The sequence below is a fragment of the Coenobita brevimanus genome, chromosome 43 (assembly GCF_032717465.1).
Source record: "Coenobita brevimanus isolate Jiangsu-jjx chromosome 43, ASM3271746v2, whole genome shotgun sequence".
In the NCBI taxonomy this organism is placed as follows: Eukaryota; Metazoa; Arthropoda; class Malacostraca; order Decapoda; family Coenobitidae; genus Coenobita; species Coenobita brevimanus.
This window is the reverse complement of record NC_136996.1, coordinates 3,673,017-3,688,694: the sequence shown is the minus strand read 5'-3', so window position 1 is coordinate 3,688,694 and position 15,678 is coordinate 3,673,017. Positions and strand designations below refer to the sequence as shown.

Sequence of the window (15,678 nt, the reverse complement as noted above, 5' to 3'; positions counted from 1 at the left end):
GCATAACATAATCTGTTGTGCTACAAAAGCACAAAGAAAGCCTCAGTATATACTTTCTATAGTCTAGGCATATATAGCTACATAATTCAGTTAATGCTGTATGTTATCTTACATACCTTAGTCACAAATGTGCCATCTGTCGTCACCTGACCCCAATTCAGAAAATTTACTTTTCCATTTTTCTTTGTTTTTTTATGGAAAAACAAATCTGCTCTTTCATTTGCCCATGAACATAGTTCTGTCATCACATTATCATAAATAAAAATATTTATACGCATCACCTGCAGTGAGAAACGATGTTGGGCCAAGCACTTGCTTTATGCTTGAGAACAAGTAAAGTGGCTTGGGTTAAGGGCAACAGTCTTCAAACATCTTGGGCACTGGCACCAAGCCACCTCTCTTCTAAAGTATCTCCTTCAACTTCAGTTAAAGCTCTGTCAGAAAGATCATCATCACTATCAACTTCATCTCACTCAAATTTTCACTATCGTCACTCATCTTGAGGGAAAAAAAAAAAAAAAAATGCATTTTCTGGTAAAAAATGGTTACTGTTCCTCTTCTCTCATCAGCTCATATTTATCATGCTCAAGCAGCAGAAGTCATGAAACATCAAACCAGGAAATGACTGGGTGAACATCTGAAGTGGCAGAAGGCAAACAGTAGCCTGATGATCTTAACCAGACATACCCAGAGTAGCAAGCAGGCAAGCTACCCCTCCCACATTCTGCCTAAACAGTACAGTTCACTACATGAATGTTTGACCTTTAACACATGTGACATGTCAAAGCCTGCTATACCTGAATTATTATGACATCTGACATATGTCAAGGTCCGAAAGGGGTTAACTAAATATGAATTTAAACTACTATTAAAAATCAATAATCAAAGCTTTAGCCATTGTACATCTACTATACCAACACTGACCTGCAGCCTTTGCATCAGCAAACTCCTGTAAGTATTTCTTCACTTGGCCCTTGGGAATCTTGGGCTTGACTGGAATACCAGGTTGATTGAGTCGTCTTTCAGCTTCCTGTTACACATTATTAAAGATTAGTAAACTAAACCACAATACCAATAAACTACAAAGAAGGCTGGACACCCCATTTTAGTTGTTTAATTCTCACCAACTTGCAGAAAATAACATGCCAAGCAATATGAAACTACAGTACATGTATAGTGTTCATAAGGAACCCTTGATTAATTAGGAACAATATATCATAAGGATGAACAACACATTTACTGAAACTGTCATGACATTTAGACATGGTTAAGTGTCATCAGTTCATCTACAAACACTGATATGCACAAAAAAAAAAAAAAAAAAAAAGTCTTTATATAGAGTTGAAGGATGCTTTATTATTACCTTACACAGTACATGTTCACTGATACTGTACCCGACTCAAGTTAGTAGCAATGACATACTGATTCACAATCATCATCCACTCTTTTCCTAGTTTTTATCTGCTTTACTCTTGTTTCATGCTCTATATTCCTGTTTCCTTATCACTAATACAACATAAGCAATGGTACAAAAAATTTGTTCATTATCTCAGCAATAAGCATTCATACAATGAATCATGGTCACTATCCAGAACTATTTTTACCACAACATTTTAAAAACTAGGCAACACATATGTTTACAGTACAATGCTAAACAAACCTTCATCACCTGGTAGAACACCCAGAAAAACAAAATGCAAATGCTTAATAATAAATTATCATACAGATATACATTACAATGAAATCACGTATCATTCACTTGTGCTACAACTACAAGGCTGATGCAACTATATACAAATAAAGTACACCAGTACAACCTACCAATTTTGCTTTTCTGTATGAATAGGGAACGTATGGTGGAGCGTCGTGGTGATGTCTTTTGAAGAGGCTCTGAAAATGGATATTATATTAATGATAAAAAGCATAGCAATACTGACGCATACTGAGATGATACCCATCTGGGTCTTAAGCCACCTAATATACAGGACATTACTAACACCAAGCCTCATACAAAAGGTTTCAACTGGAGTTTCTATACTAATGCTTGGTTTTCTGAATTACTGTTACTGTACTCTATCTATCTATCTATAGCCCGACACCCTAATCCCACAAAGGGTGGCCGCAGACAAAACGCCTCCAAGTCGCTCTGTCACCCAACATTTGACTACTTTCCCCCCAACTAACTCCTCCCTACCTCATATACCTCTCAACTCCATCCCTCCACCTCATCCTCGGTCTTCCCCTCCCTCTCCCTCCCTCCACCTCACTCACATACACCCTCTTAGTTAGTCTTTCATTCTCCATTCTCTCCACATGTCCAAACCACCTCAGTGTATTTCTCCTAATCTTCTCAACCACATCCACATCCACCCCACAACGTTCTTTCACTTCATTCGTCAACCTATCCCTCCATGTCACTACACATGCTCCTCTCAAGTACCTGTACTCTACAGTGGGATAATGCTTGCTAATTACAGTAACTCTGAAAGTCATGCACTGTCTGATACATAACCTATGTATTACCTACTGGTAGTGTCCTCAGTGTGAAACAAACTAAGATAAACTATTTGTATCTAAGACAAGTGGTAAGAATGTCAAGTCTGTAGTAAATGTATAACATTACAACTTTTACCTAAGTTTTATGAAAATGTGTCAGTAGAAAAAATAAACAAAAAGGACATACAGTAGGTACGCACGGTATGCGAGCTCACAGTACACGAATCGCATAGTAAGCGAGGGCCTATTTTTTATCGAATTTTAGTGTATTTTTTAATAGTTCATGAATTGAACTTATAATAGGCGAGATGGCAGAGAAGAGTGGCCCAAATCCAGGGTTACCCCAAGCACGCGACATTGCCACCACATGATGCACCAACGGTTGCCTACACTCTGCCCACCTTGTGACCAGTGATGGAGAGCGGAGACTTGTTGATGATGGGGATCAGCCAGGTACTGTGTGACCTGGATAAATTCACGGAAGCATTCAAGGATATCGAGCACTGTCACTTGCGAGTGAAGGAAGTGACGACTTCACTGGACAGAACCTTCCGCTACTACACAGGCAGGCACAACCAGGAGGTTAACAGAAGGAAGCAAACCCTCATCACCCGTTACCTGCGGCCTCAAGAAAGTGAGGAATCACTCCCTTCGACATCAGAAGAGCAATTTCCTGGGGAGGATCAAGAGGATGATGTGATGTCTGAGGTGTCAGAAATAGACTTTGAAGGGTTTATGAATGAAGTAAGTGCATTAGCTAGTGAAAAAGTCAAAAGTGCTTGTGACAAGAGTGGTGAGGAAAGTGGTGTGTTGGGTGGTGCAGCAGGTGCACGGTAGGTGCCTCACCCTGCCTCGGATCCCCTTCTTACATCCATCAAGCCTGTTGCCCTTTTGGGTTAAGGTGAGCAGCCATATTCTTGTTGGTTTAGTTAAGCCAAATCCTTGCTGATTTAGTAAAGCCATAATCTTGCTGGTTTACTTTATCTTAGGTAATATGTCTTAGATAGTTTCCCTGTACAGTACAATACTTAGGTCTGAAAGGAGTCTCAGTGGTTACCAATGAAGGGGGGTGCCACCCATATGTAATTTTCCCCATAAGTTTATGTATTCACAGTACGCAAAATGCTAGTACGCAACCTCCTCTGCTGCCCATAAACTTGTGTACTGTGCATACCTACTTTATGCAAATATGTCTCCAGTCTTATCAAACCACCTAATGTGGTGTGTTCAGTGCTGTATTGTAGTGTTTTCAAACCTATATGAATGAAAGACTATTTCAATTGAATTAGTAATTGTTTTGATTAGTAATTAGCAAAAAAAGACATGTTATAACTTATGAAAACCCGAATGAAGTAACTTAATCACTCTTGCTATTAATTCATCTAAAATTTTACTCACACAGCAATAGCTACAAAAAATAAATTGAAGTCTTGCAGATGCAAAAATTCAATTGTATCTGTCATGGATGCAAAAGAACTCACAACCAAGAAAAAACCATAACAGACAGAGCAGGAATGATAGGGAATAAATGGGGGTCAAGAGTAAAGATGGGTAAAGAATGGTCAGACGAATACCACAGAGCTGAACCACTGCCAAGGAGGAAGGGTGAGACTGGTGATACTTCTACCATGCCAAGACTGGCTCACTAGGGTATATGAACAGGTATCATTATATAAAATGAACAACATTCACTTGGACAGGGTATAGCACAATTTTCTAAGGCAACTTCAGTTACACAACTCAGCCTACCATGTGTGTATGAAATGCAGTTACTGAAAGCCAGGTGACAATGAGACTGTAATCTGATACGGGTACTGTTACAGCAGAGTATACTGAACCAACTTTAGAACTACCTTCCTTCTCAGGGGTTAACCATACTTGTTTATTATCCTCAATTACTGTCTGCAAAGATGTTAATATACTTTATGAATTACATGTACTGTGTTTGATACATAGTAAAACATTCAATTAGCTAAAAAATGTTGACTGATGTAAGTTACTGAACACTAGGATTACTGGTATATCTGTGGCTCATAAAAAGATTTTGTGATGGCAGTTTACATCCATACCATATGTGAATTAATCTTGTAGTATTTCAGTCAGTATCATCCAAAAAATTACAGAAATACTGAAGGAAATTAAAAAACTTAAAGCATTACATAATTCCAGTGGACATTAATGGCTCAAAATCAACAAAACACTACGGCATTCATGACTCTTGATGGGAAATAAGTCATGTACACTAATATTTTAATAGCAGTTACTTAGTGTTCTTAACTTGTCCTCTGATCTGTGTCCCCAGTGAGATCACAGAGCCATACTGTGGACCGTCCTATCTTAACTGTGACTATGGATACAGGATTGATGCTGCTGAAGCTGAGGGTGATGCTGCTGAAGCTGATTTATGTTCCAGATTGCATTAATAGCATTTCCTGTCTAAACTATGGCAAAATAATAATCTGTATAACAAGATTCAACCCATGCAAATAGCAAAAAATTACAATTTGTACATGTACTGCAACATACCAATATTTTATATGGCATGTACGTACACTTGCTTCAAAAAGTATCAATGCACATTTCACATGAGGCAATCTGATGCCACAGGCATTGGCTATGGCAAAATGCCAGATGATCAAATTCTACAATGGTGGACCACATGATCAACTTCCACACCAGTGGACCTGCTTTCATGACGTCGCACTACACTGCATATTTGCGACATATCCAGCTGGTACTGTTATAATGAAAATTTCCTACTCTTTCCTGTTGTTGTAAAATATTCAGATCATAAAACATTAATCTCTGTTGGTCACCACAAGCTATACTTATCATTTTAGCTACCTGTGGAACCCTCCTATTCAATACTTTTTGGAGTTAGTGTACATCATTTTGAATTGTAAGAAACAGTAAACATGTACCGAGGTCAAATTATATATCTGCCAAGTGTGCTATACAAAACAGCAACAGCAAAAGATGTTTTACAGTTTATTCTTGCTACTTCAGGACATCTTTATTCAATACAGTAATGGACGACCTCTCATAATAAACAGGTTCATGATGGCTGTATCTAACTCCTTCAGTTAAAAAAGCTTCTTTGTACAGTGAATTACAATCATCTAAGTAGCAAGAATAAAGTGGACAATGCATCACTGGACTGACAGGGTCAAGGAGACATAACATTCGTGGGAAGTAGGTGGTAATCATTCGCAACTCCTTTCATGCATATGACTGATGTTATTGGGAACCAGAACATGAAAATGACCAACAGATTCGTATTCTGTAGTCAGTCTATCCTTTTACCGGTGGGAAAATTTTCTGAAGTTCTTCACGGGAAAGTTTAGCTTTTTCTAGTTTCTCCCGTAACTGATCCACCAACTGAAGCTCCATGGTCAAAAGTTTTTGATATCCAGAAAGGTCAAAAGAGAGGATAAAAGAGCAAGAGAGGTTGGGGAAAGCTGAAAATAATGCAAAATCAGTGTACATTAACTTAAGGAAAACAGTGCTGAAATGCAGAACAAAAGATAAAAACATTTGCGGTCATTACTATGCTGCCATGAAGTAAGGTAAAACTGAGTAAATATGCACCCAATCTAGAAATAAATAAAAATTAGGAGAAAAATAACTTTAACTGTTAATCAGTTGGTACAGCTTGATAAAGCTTTAACCAGTACAGGATGCAGTCTCCCTGATTAATCTGCTCATATCAAAACTGGTTATTAGCATGGCGAACAATAACTGCCATTTCTAAGTGGTGTATATATACCTGGTGTGTGTGTACATATATATATACATGATATATATATATATATATATATATATAAAGACAGTTTAGTGTACTCGGCACACATTGCAATTAAAAATGTTCATCACACCACTTGTACCAGATATCACTCTAGAGTATGGTGTTTCACAATAATGGATTTGTTAAACAGAAACTAAAAGAAATTGTGGCTATAACCTGATAGGGTTTCATTATTTCTATAATAGCATATAATAAAAATTATAAATGTGGAACAATGCAACAAATATACAACTGCCATGTCCATGAGCTGTATATACAGTGCCACCTAATTCACAATTTCCACATATAACTCTGCTCCTCACTATCTAATCACCATAAAAAACAGCAACTCCAATCTTGCCATTGTGTCAACTGCTATAGCCTATTTTCTTTCACTTTATCTTATATTTCTGCAGCACCTCAAACACTCTTTCTAGAACTGAATACAACTGGCAGTAATCACCAGGATAGGTAAATTTTGTCAAAATTTAGTGTTCATAGCAATGATACTGATGCCTTGTTGCAAAAAATTCTATGACAAAACAGCTAGAGTTATAAGAAATTTTTAAAAATCTATTAGTCAGAGATATTATACTGTATATTGTAAGCAGAAGTAAAATAAACTTTTACAAATCAGACCTAAATTTAAACAATGGCACTGCTTACAAAGCAAGAATTATGAAGTCTTCCATTATAATACAGTAGGTACTCACAGTACGCAAGTTCAGAGTACGTGATCCTCATTGTACGCATGGACCTATTTGTTTTTTCAATTTTAGTGTATTTTTTAATAGTACGCGAACTGAACTCGTTGTAGGCGAGACGGCAGTGAAGTGTGGCCCAAAGCCAGGGTTTACCCCGAGCACGTGACACTGCCACCCCAAGAAGCGCCAGCCACCAGTGATGGAGAGTGGAGATTTGTCGATGATGGAGCTCAGCCGGGTACTGTGTGCCCTAGATAAAATCAAGGAAGAATTCAAGAACATCAAACACTGTCAGTTGCGAGTGGAGAAAGTGATGACTTCACTTTGAAGGGTTTATGGACGAAGTGAGTGCATTAGCTAGGGAAAGTGTCGAAAGTGCTGGTGACGAGAGTGGTGTATCGGGTGGTGTGGCGGTGGTGCATGAGGGGCACGCCAGGGTTCTGAGAAAATTCGCCATCAAGTCAATTCACCATCAGACAATATTTAACTTGTTTCTTCCTCGCTGTAGCCGCGTTTGAATACATATTCTAGCATCACCCATAGCTGTCTTCATTAATGACGGCGAATTGTCTTGTTATTGTTGTGATGGTGAACTGACGACTGTGAATTCTCCTGAAACCCATGCTAGGTGCCTCACCCCGCCTCGGATCCTCTTCTTATGTCCATTAAGCCTGCTGTCCTCTTGGGTTAAGGTGAGCAGCCATATTCTTGTTGGTTTAGTTAAGTTATACTCTTGTTGATTTACTAAAGCCATAATCTTGTTGGCTTACTTTATGTTAGGTAATATGTCTTAGATAGTTTCCCTGTACAGTGCAATACTTAGGGTAAAGGAGTCTCAAGGGTTGCCCATGAAAGGGGGTGCCGCCCATATGTAATTTTTCCCATAAGTTTATGTATTTAGAGTACGCAAATCCCTAGTACGGGACGTCCTCTGTCGCCCATATACTTGCGTACTATGAGTGCCTACTGTACTGCATATATAGTGAACACTATACTGCATACAAGCCTAAAATTACTTTGCAGTGTAAAAGGTTACAGTATTCATTTAAAATCTGTACTACATTAACCAGTGCCCTGCGTAATTACCTTTTTTTATCCCACCCTGTGATGCGCAGAAAATGAAAAAAGAAAAAAAAAGTTTTTGTTTATTATAAACTTGAAGATAAACATCCAGGGCATCATCTGGTTATAAAAAAAATAAAAAAATAAAAAAAAAAAAAAAAAAATCTCTCTTTCCATCTTTGCGTAGCACCATGCATAACTTTGCATAGGGGTGGAGTAGTTAGCAGTGATGCACGGCCACTGGAAGGTTAGCATAACCTGAGCTGTGGCTCACAACGCAACGCTTCCATGCCTGAGCTGTGGCTCACAATCCACGGGTTAAAGTGATGCTTCATGGAAGTTATGGTAACTAATTACATACAGTCACGACTTGCTATACAGCAGTTTGGTATGTGATAAATCAACAGAATGATGAAATAAAAGTTATACCCAGTATCAGGTTAATGATCACAAAATTTGCTAATACAATAATTGTGGTGGCCATGTACAATAATCCCGCGCATATGGGGCGTTGCTCAGTGTTCACACTCACTGTGATCGTCTCCCTTTTGTTCCATTTTGTGCACCACTGAAACACCAAATTACAGTGCAACTACACAATGAATAGTGGTGTGATAACTTTTTTGTATGAAATACTGAAATTTGTGACATGAAAATCATGTCTGGCAAGGATACTATCCCAGTGGAAAGAGTGGTGCTACTGAGGGCATCAAAGGCAAGCCTAAAAGGGTAAAGATTTTGATGGCTCTTGACCCTAAACGTATTCCCAATGAACCCATATACAGTAAAAGTCCTCCAATCCAACCACCAATAATCCGAATATCCCAATATTGTACTCCGAATTTTTCACGGCGAAATTTTTTGAATATTTCTACCCCTGGGGGTAGGGGGGTTTCAAGAATACTCCCCCAGTATCCCTGCTTGTCGTACGAGGCGACTAAAAGGGTTGGTGGTGGGTTAGTGCTCCACCCCGTAAAAAGAACTAACTAAAAAAGCAAATAAAGCGCCTCGGACCCGGACGGACCATACGTTGACGACTAAGGAACGGACAAAGGACATTCTGAGGGTAGGAACGTGGAATGTGAGAGGAGTGAATGATGAAGTGAAAGAGAGAGAGATTGTCCAGGTGCTTGAGGATGCAAAAGTGGATATATGTGGATTGACTGAAACTAAATGAGAGGTGAAAGGATGAGAGAATGGGAATACTGTGTAGGTATATGTGCGGGAGTCAGTGAGAATGAAAGGGCAAGAGAGGGAGTATGTCTGATGATAAGCAAGAAGTGGAAGGAGAATATAAGAGAGTATGGAACAGTGGGTGCAAGGATTGTATGGGTGAGGATGAAAGTAGGTATACAAGCATGGGTGATTGTATGTGTGTATGCTCCAACAGAGGATCGAGTGGCAAGAGTGAAAGATGAGTTTTGGGCGAGAGTAGAAGCATGTATGGACAAGTTTGAGAGGAGCGAGAGAGTGCTGTTGATTGGAGACATGAATGGCAAAGTTGGGAATGTACGAGTGGATGGAGTGGTTGGTCAGTGGGGTGTGCCAGCTGAAGTAGATGGGAATGGTAGTGCTTTGGTGGACATCTGTGCTGGTAAGGGGTTGGCAATAGCCAACACCTACTTTCGTCATAAGATGATCCACCGGTATACATGGAAAGTAATGAGGAGGATGGATGGTGAACTTGTTGAACGAAAGGCAATGATAGACTACGTGTGTGTGGATGAGCGAATGAGAAGACAAGTGTTGGATGCAAGGGTGTGGAGAGGGTGGGGGAATGGAGTCTCGGACCATCACTTAGTGATGGCCAAGGTAGAGCTGCAAAGAAAGTGGTTGAGGAGACGAAGGGGAAGACAGGAGGAAGTAGCTCCTGTGAGAAGAGTGGAGAATTTGCAAGATAGTGAGAAAAGGACAGAGTATAAGAGCATAGTGGAAGAAAGATTGGGAAGGTATGAGCTAGAGCAGATGGAAGGGGTGGAAGACGTATGTAAGATATTCACGGAAGAGATAAGCGCAGCGTGTGAGGCGGTTTGTGGAGTGAGGAGGAGATGCAAGGGTGTGCAAGGGACAGCATGGTGGAATGATGAGGTGAAACGAGCTGTGGAACAAAAGAAGAAGGCATATGGTGAATGGTTGGCGAGTAGAGGTAGGGGAGAAGATGAGAGAGAGAAGAGAGAGGTATATGTGAGCAGGAGAAGGGAGGTTAAGAGACTGGTGAAGGAGAGTAAGAAGAAAGTGGATGAAGAGTTTGGGAGGAATCTGAGTGTGAAATGGAGGGAGAGTAAGAAATTGTTTTGGAAGGAGGTAAAGAAAGTAAGGTAGTGTGAAAGGGGAAATAGTAGGGGAGTGAAAGATAGGAATACTGTAATAGATTGTTGGTGGAGAAGAGAGAGAAATTGAGGAGATGGAAGGAGCACTTTGAGGATTTGTTGAATGTAGAGAGTGAGAGCAGTGTGAGTATAAGTGGTTGGGGAATGGCTGGGAGAAGAAGAGATGAGAGGAGGGAGGAAGAGATCAGTAGGTCGGAAGTAGTGGAAGCGATGATGAAGATTAAGCTGGGAAAGGCCCCAGGAATTGATGGAGTGTGTGGTGAAATGCTTAGGTATGGGGGTGAGATTGTTGTGGAGTGGATATGGAAGTTGTGTAGATTGGCTTGGGAAGAGGGAAGGGTTCCAGAGGACTGGAAATCAGGTATAATTGTTCCTCTGTACAAAGGAAAAGGGGAGAGAGAAGTATGTGGTAACCATAGGGGTATTTGCCTTCTTAGCGTGACTGGTAAAATATATGGTAGAATACTCATTGATAGGGTTAGGCATATGACAGAGGAGCTAGTTGGAGAAGAACAAGGGGGATTTAGGAAGGGAAAAGGGTGTGTAGCTCAGATATTTGTTCTAAGATGTTTAGTGGAGAAGTATCTAGAGAAGGGAAGGAAAGTGTATGCTGCCTTCATGGACTTGGAGAAAGCTTATGACAGAATAGATAGGCAAGGTATGTGGAAGGTATTAACATATATGGAGTGGAGGGGAAATTGCTGAGTGCTGTGAAGAGTATGTACGAGGGAGCTAGAGCTACGGTGCGAGTGGATGGTGAGCTGAGTGAGTTCTTTGATCTCAATGTGGGACTGAAACAGGGGTGTGTGATGTCTCCATGGCTGTTTAATATATATATGGATGGGGTTGTAAAGGAGGTGCAAGGTAGGGCAGTGGATGTGGGGGTGGCCCTAATGAATGAGGGTGAGATTTGGAAGCTTCCGGTGTTGCAGTCTGCTGATGATACAGTATTGCTGAGTGAAGATGAATGGGAGTTGCAAGGTTTGGTGAATGAATTTGGGACAGTGTGTAGGAGGAGGAAGCTGAAAGTTAATGTAAACAAAAGTAAAATTATGGTGTTTGAGAGGAATGAAGTCACAGAGTGTGCAGTGAGGTTGGATGGTGAGGATATGGAGAATGTGAGTGCATTCAAGTACTTGGGTAGTGTGATGAGTAAGGATGGAACTTTGGTGGATGAAGTACATGAAAGGGTACAGCAGGGAAGAAAGGTTGTTGGTACACTGAAAGCAGTGATGAGAAATAGGGAGGTGAGTATGGAAGTTAAGAAGTCACTGCATGATGGTATTGTGATCCCTACCCTGACGTATGGAAGCGAGGCGTGGACCTTGCAAGAGGGGAACAAGTCAAGAGTGAGAGCAGTGGAAATGAGTTACTTGAGAGGAGCATGTGGAGTGACGTGGAGGGACAGGTTGACGAATGAAGAAGTGAAGGAACGTTGTGGGGTAGATGTGGATGTGATTGAAAAGATTAGGAGAAATACAATGAGGTGGTTTGGACATGTGGAGAGAATGGAGAATGAAAGACTGACTAAGAGGGTGTATGTAGGTGAGGTGGAGGGAGGGAGAGGGAGGGGTAGACCGAGGATGAGGTGGAGGGATGGAGTTGAGAGGTATATGAGGGAAGGGGGGGTGAGTTGGGGGGAGGGGAGTCAAATGGTGGGTGACAGAGTGACCTGGAGGCGTTTTATCTGCGGCCACCCTTTGCGGGATTAGGGCGTCGGGCTATAGATAGATAGATAGATTTATCTAAGGGTTTATCTGGCACTGGCTTGCCACTAGACTAGGATGTACCTGCCTGCAACTAATCATCTACACTTCTATGCATTTTTGCTGAGTAAAACTATAAACCCATATCATTTTAAGTGTTTATTTGAAAGCAGTGATAAGAAACAGAGAAGTAAGCATGGAAGTGAAAAAGTTACTGCATAATAGTACAATACTGTGATATCAACTCTGATGTAAAGATGTGAAGCTTGGACCTTGTTAGAAGGACATAAGTCAAGAGTGTAGGTAGTGGAGATAAGTTATTTGAGTGGAGCATGTGGAGTCACATGGAGAGACAGACTGACAAATGAGGAAGTGAAGGAGCATTTTGGTGTGGATGCAGATGTGATAGGAAGCGTTAGGAGAAACACACTAAGGTGGTTTGGCCATGCGGAGAGGATGGAGAGCGAGAGACTAATGAGGAGAGTGTATGTGAGTGAGGTGGAGGGGGGGAGAGGGAGGGGAAGGCCAAGGATGAGATGGAGGGATGGAATGGAGGTATATGAGAGAGTGCGGTGTGAGCTCGGAGCAGGGCAGTGAAATGGTGGGGGACAAGGCGATGTGGAGGCAATTTGTTTGTGGCTACCCCTTACAGGAATGAGGAGTCCAGCAATAGACAGACAGATAGCACATATTTCTAAAGTTTTCAAAGGTCCCTCCCAATAGTCCGAAAGACCCTCGGTCCTCTGCCCTTTGGATTACAGGACTTTTACTGTGAGGCTGACCTTGGTATATGATAAATCATTATGCGGTAAGTTTTTACTTGAAGTAACCCCCAACACATACTGGGACATGGCTGTACTTAACTGATCAAATGTTCTTATTGCCATATGAGCACTGTACTGTACAGCAGATGTACTGTAGTGCAATGTTACACTAACACCACGATAGTATATCTATATACTACAGTACAGGTACCCAGAAGTACAATATGCTCAGTGTTAAACATGGTCTAGTCACTCCAAGTAGTTCAGTCATTCATGCTTATTACTGATTAAAACCATATTGGAATATATGCTGTATATGGAATACTACCTGGGAGCCACTTCAGAAATGACATGAAACAACAATGAAAATCAATCATCTTCATTATCCTATATGGACTAATAATTGAAAAGGAATAAGGCAAAGTATATCTTCATTCATTCTAAAAAATTTGCCATAAGGGTGCTCTAATGCTCCTTCTCTTTATTTATCATCAGAAACCATATAAAATGTACATAATGTCGATTTAAGTAATAACTGTATGGTACCAGTACCAATACCTGGTAGCTCTTTCTATGACTCCCAGTACCTGGACAATTGGAAATGCTTGTATATAATTTCCACCGACAATCAAAAGCAGGCAAAACCGGGTTCACCTTCAGTAGGCATGGTGGCACCACTACTAGACTTATTTGCTCAACCATATCAATAAATTAAACTACAGAAATGAAAATATTACCACTACTCTAACCATACAACACCCTGCTTTGCTGTACCGTATCATTATATTAGATACAACACTGGACTCATCAAAATATTACCAATATCTTAACAACCCTAAACCCTGATTTATTTTACCATATCAATGTGATGTGTTAAAACAGTACAAATACCGACGGACACGCTGTTGCTGTTGCTTAATCACAGTCTATCTGGCCAAGCAGACCCATCAACCACAGGTAAGCAACTACTTCTATGGAACTGTTCCACACGTAGAGTGCAGTATGTACACCGTGCAGAGAACCAGTGATTCCTTGTGGCACTTAGCGCCTCACCAGGGTTGGACCAGGGTCATTTCCCGGCAAGGTGCAAGGAAATATGAGGAAGTATGGCTCCTTGGTGGATACCACAGCTGCTCCATCCAGGGTCAATGCACCATCCCATGTAGGCTAGGCTCCTCTAAAGCACCCCTGTAGGACAGTATTCTGTACAGTCTAAGTTTACAAATATTTACCCGGCAAATGCATCAGTATTTAACGCATATTTCATTAGCACTGGGTGAAACTCTTACTTCTTCCATAAACACAATAAGTCACTGAAATAATGCAGGGCTATACGATGTCATTCTCAGCTCAAACCATGCATGACATCACCCCAGTTGTGTATAGTCAGCTCCTGTGAGTGCTCTGTGATACACGTGAGGAAAAGGATGATGGGCAGAGTGGTTAATAGCAGTTAGGCCTTTCCAGTGTTTTTCCAGTACTATAGTGTATTTGATTACGAGAGAGTGAGCATAGCAAATGAAGCGAGCAAGCATAGCAAAGCGATGTTTGCTCTATGTTCAGCTGAGATATGAACAGACCGACACGACACAGCCTGACAGCGATGGTTTTCAGAGGCTAATATCTGTTCTACGTATCGGCAGGGCATCCACTACCATGTCTGATCTAACAAAGAGGGTGTGGAGAAATAAAAAACTAACAGAACACGCCAAGGTCCAGGTATATATATATAATAATAAAGTACAACTTCTCAGAGGAAATCTACAAAGAAAAATATCTACCATGGTCCTGGGAGGGCAGACATCCACAACAAATAAAACTTATTAACTTATGCAACAAGTACAGAATTAAACTGTATCATGGAACAAAACACACAAATGACAGTTATGAAGCAAATACTTTTTTTTTTTTTTTTTTAAGTGTCCAACTCTGGGCACAGGCTTCAAAGCCTGCTATCAAGGCCCAGCAGTCCTCCTAAATACCATACACCTCTACATGTCACCACTTCAGCGCTAACAACCACCGTCCATATTGAATACAAGCTAGGGCTGTCTCATACAGGACTGGTGTATTCGTATTAGCAGGGGTATTTTTACGACATGTCAGCAGGTCTTCTGGTAGATCAGTAAAGCCTGATTTAATGAAATTCAAATTCTTAAACTGTTTCCTGCCCTAGCGGGGATTTGAACCTGGGTCCGTTAGGACTGCAGGCCACCTCTCTACTGACTGAACCACCGCTTCAATCTCTTTGATGCCAAGTGACTACCAAATACCCGGTAACTGATTACACCACATACAGAACAGTATTTTCATATGTCTTTGGCAAGCAACTGACAATACAATAAGGAATAGAGTCTCAAATGGCAAGTCTTAATGAAATGTTAGGGTGTAGGTACAATGATAGTACCCTACCACTGTACATGAACACTGCTGAAAATATTTTCAAGCTCTTAAAGGCAATGAAAATTCAAAGCAGTGCCAGTAGCTACAGCACAATTCCAATATGGTAAGGTATATCATTGCTATAAACTTAATTTCACACAAACAAGCACAAACCTAAGTAAAGTAGGCCTACACTATAACATGAATGCCTCAGTACTGTCTTGTCAAAAGAATACAATACACTTTTGATGATCCTGGGAGTCACACTCTCCAAACAGTGGTAGCAGCTAAAACACATATCACTGACATTACACACATTACTGTAAAACAGTGTGCTACCTTTCTGAAATTATGAGCACATGGCTTGAATTAAGAACAAAAAGTTTTTAAAATAATGTTTCAGATCTAACCAGTGAGAGACGAACACCTTACTGGTGTTAACACTGTGAG

The 15,678-nt window shown here is 40.6% G+C and overlaps 1 long non-coding RNA gene across 1 annotated transcript; it reads right to left on the bottom strand.

The window, feature by feature from the left end:
- Nucleotides 1–300: 300 nt before the first annotated feature.
- Nucleotides 301–15,678, bottom strand: LOC145397791 (uncharacterized; the record flags this gene model as incomplete). Its single annotated transcript, XR_013897034.1, has 4 exons — nt 301–434; nt 925–1,030; nt 1,822–1,890; nt 15,661–15,678. It is a non-coding gene; the product is annotated as an uncharacterized LOC145397791 (long non-coding RNA).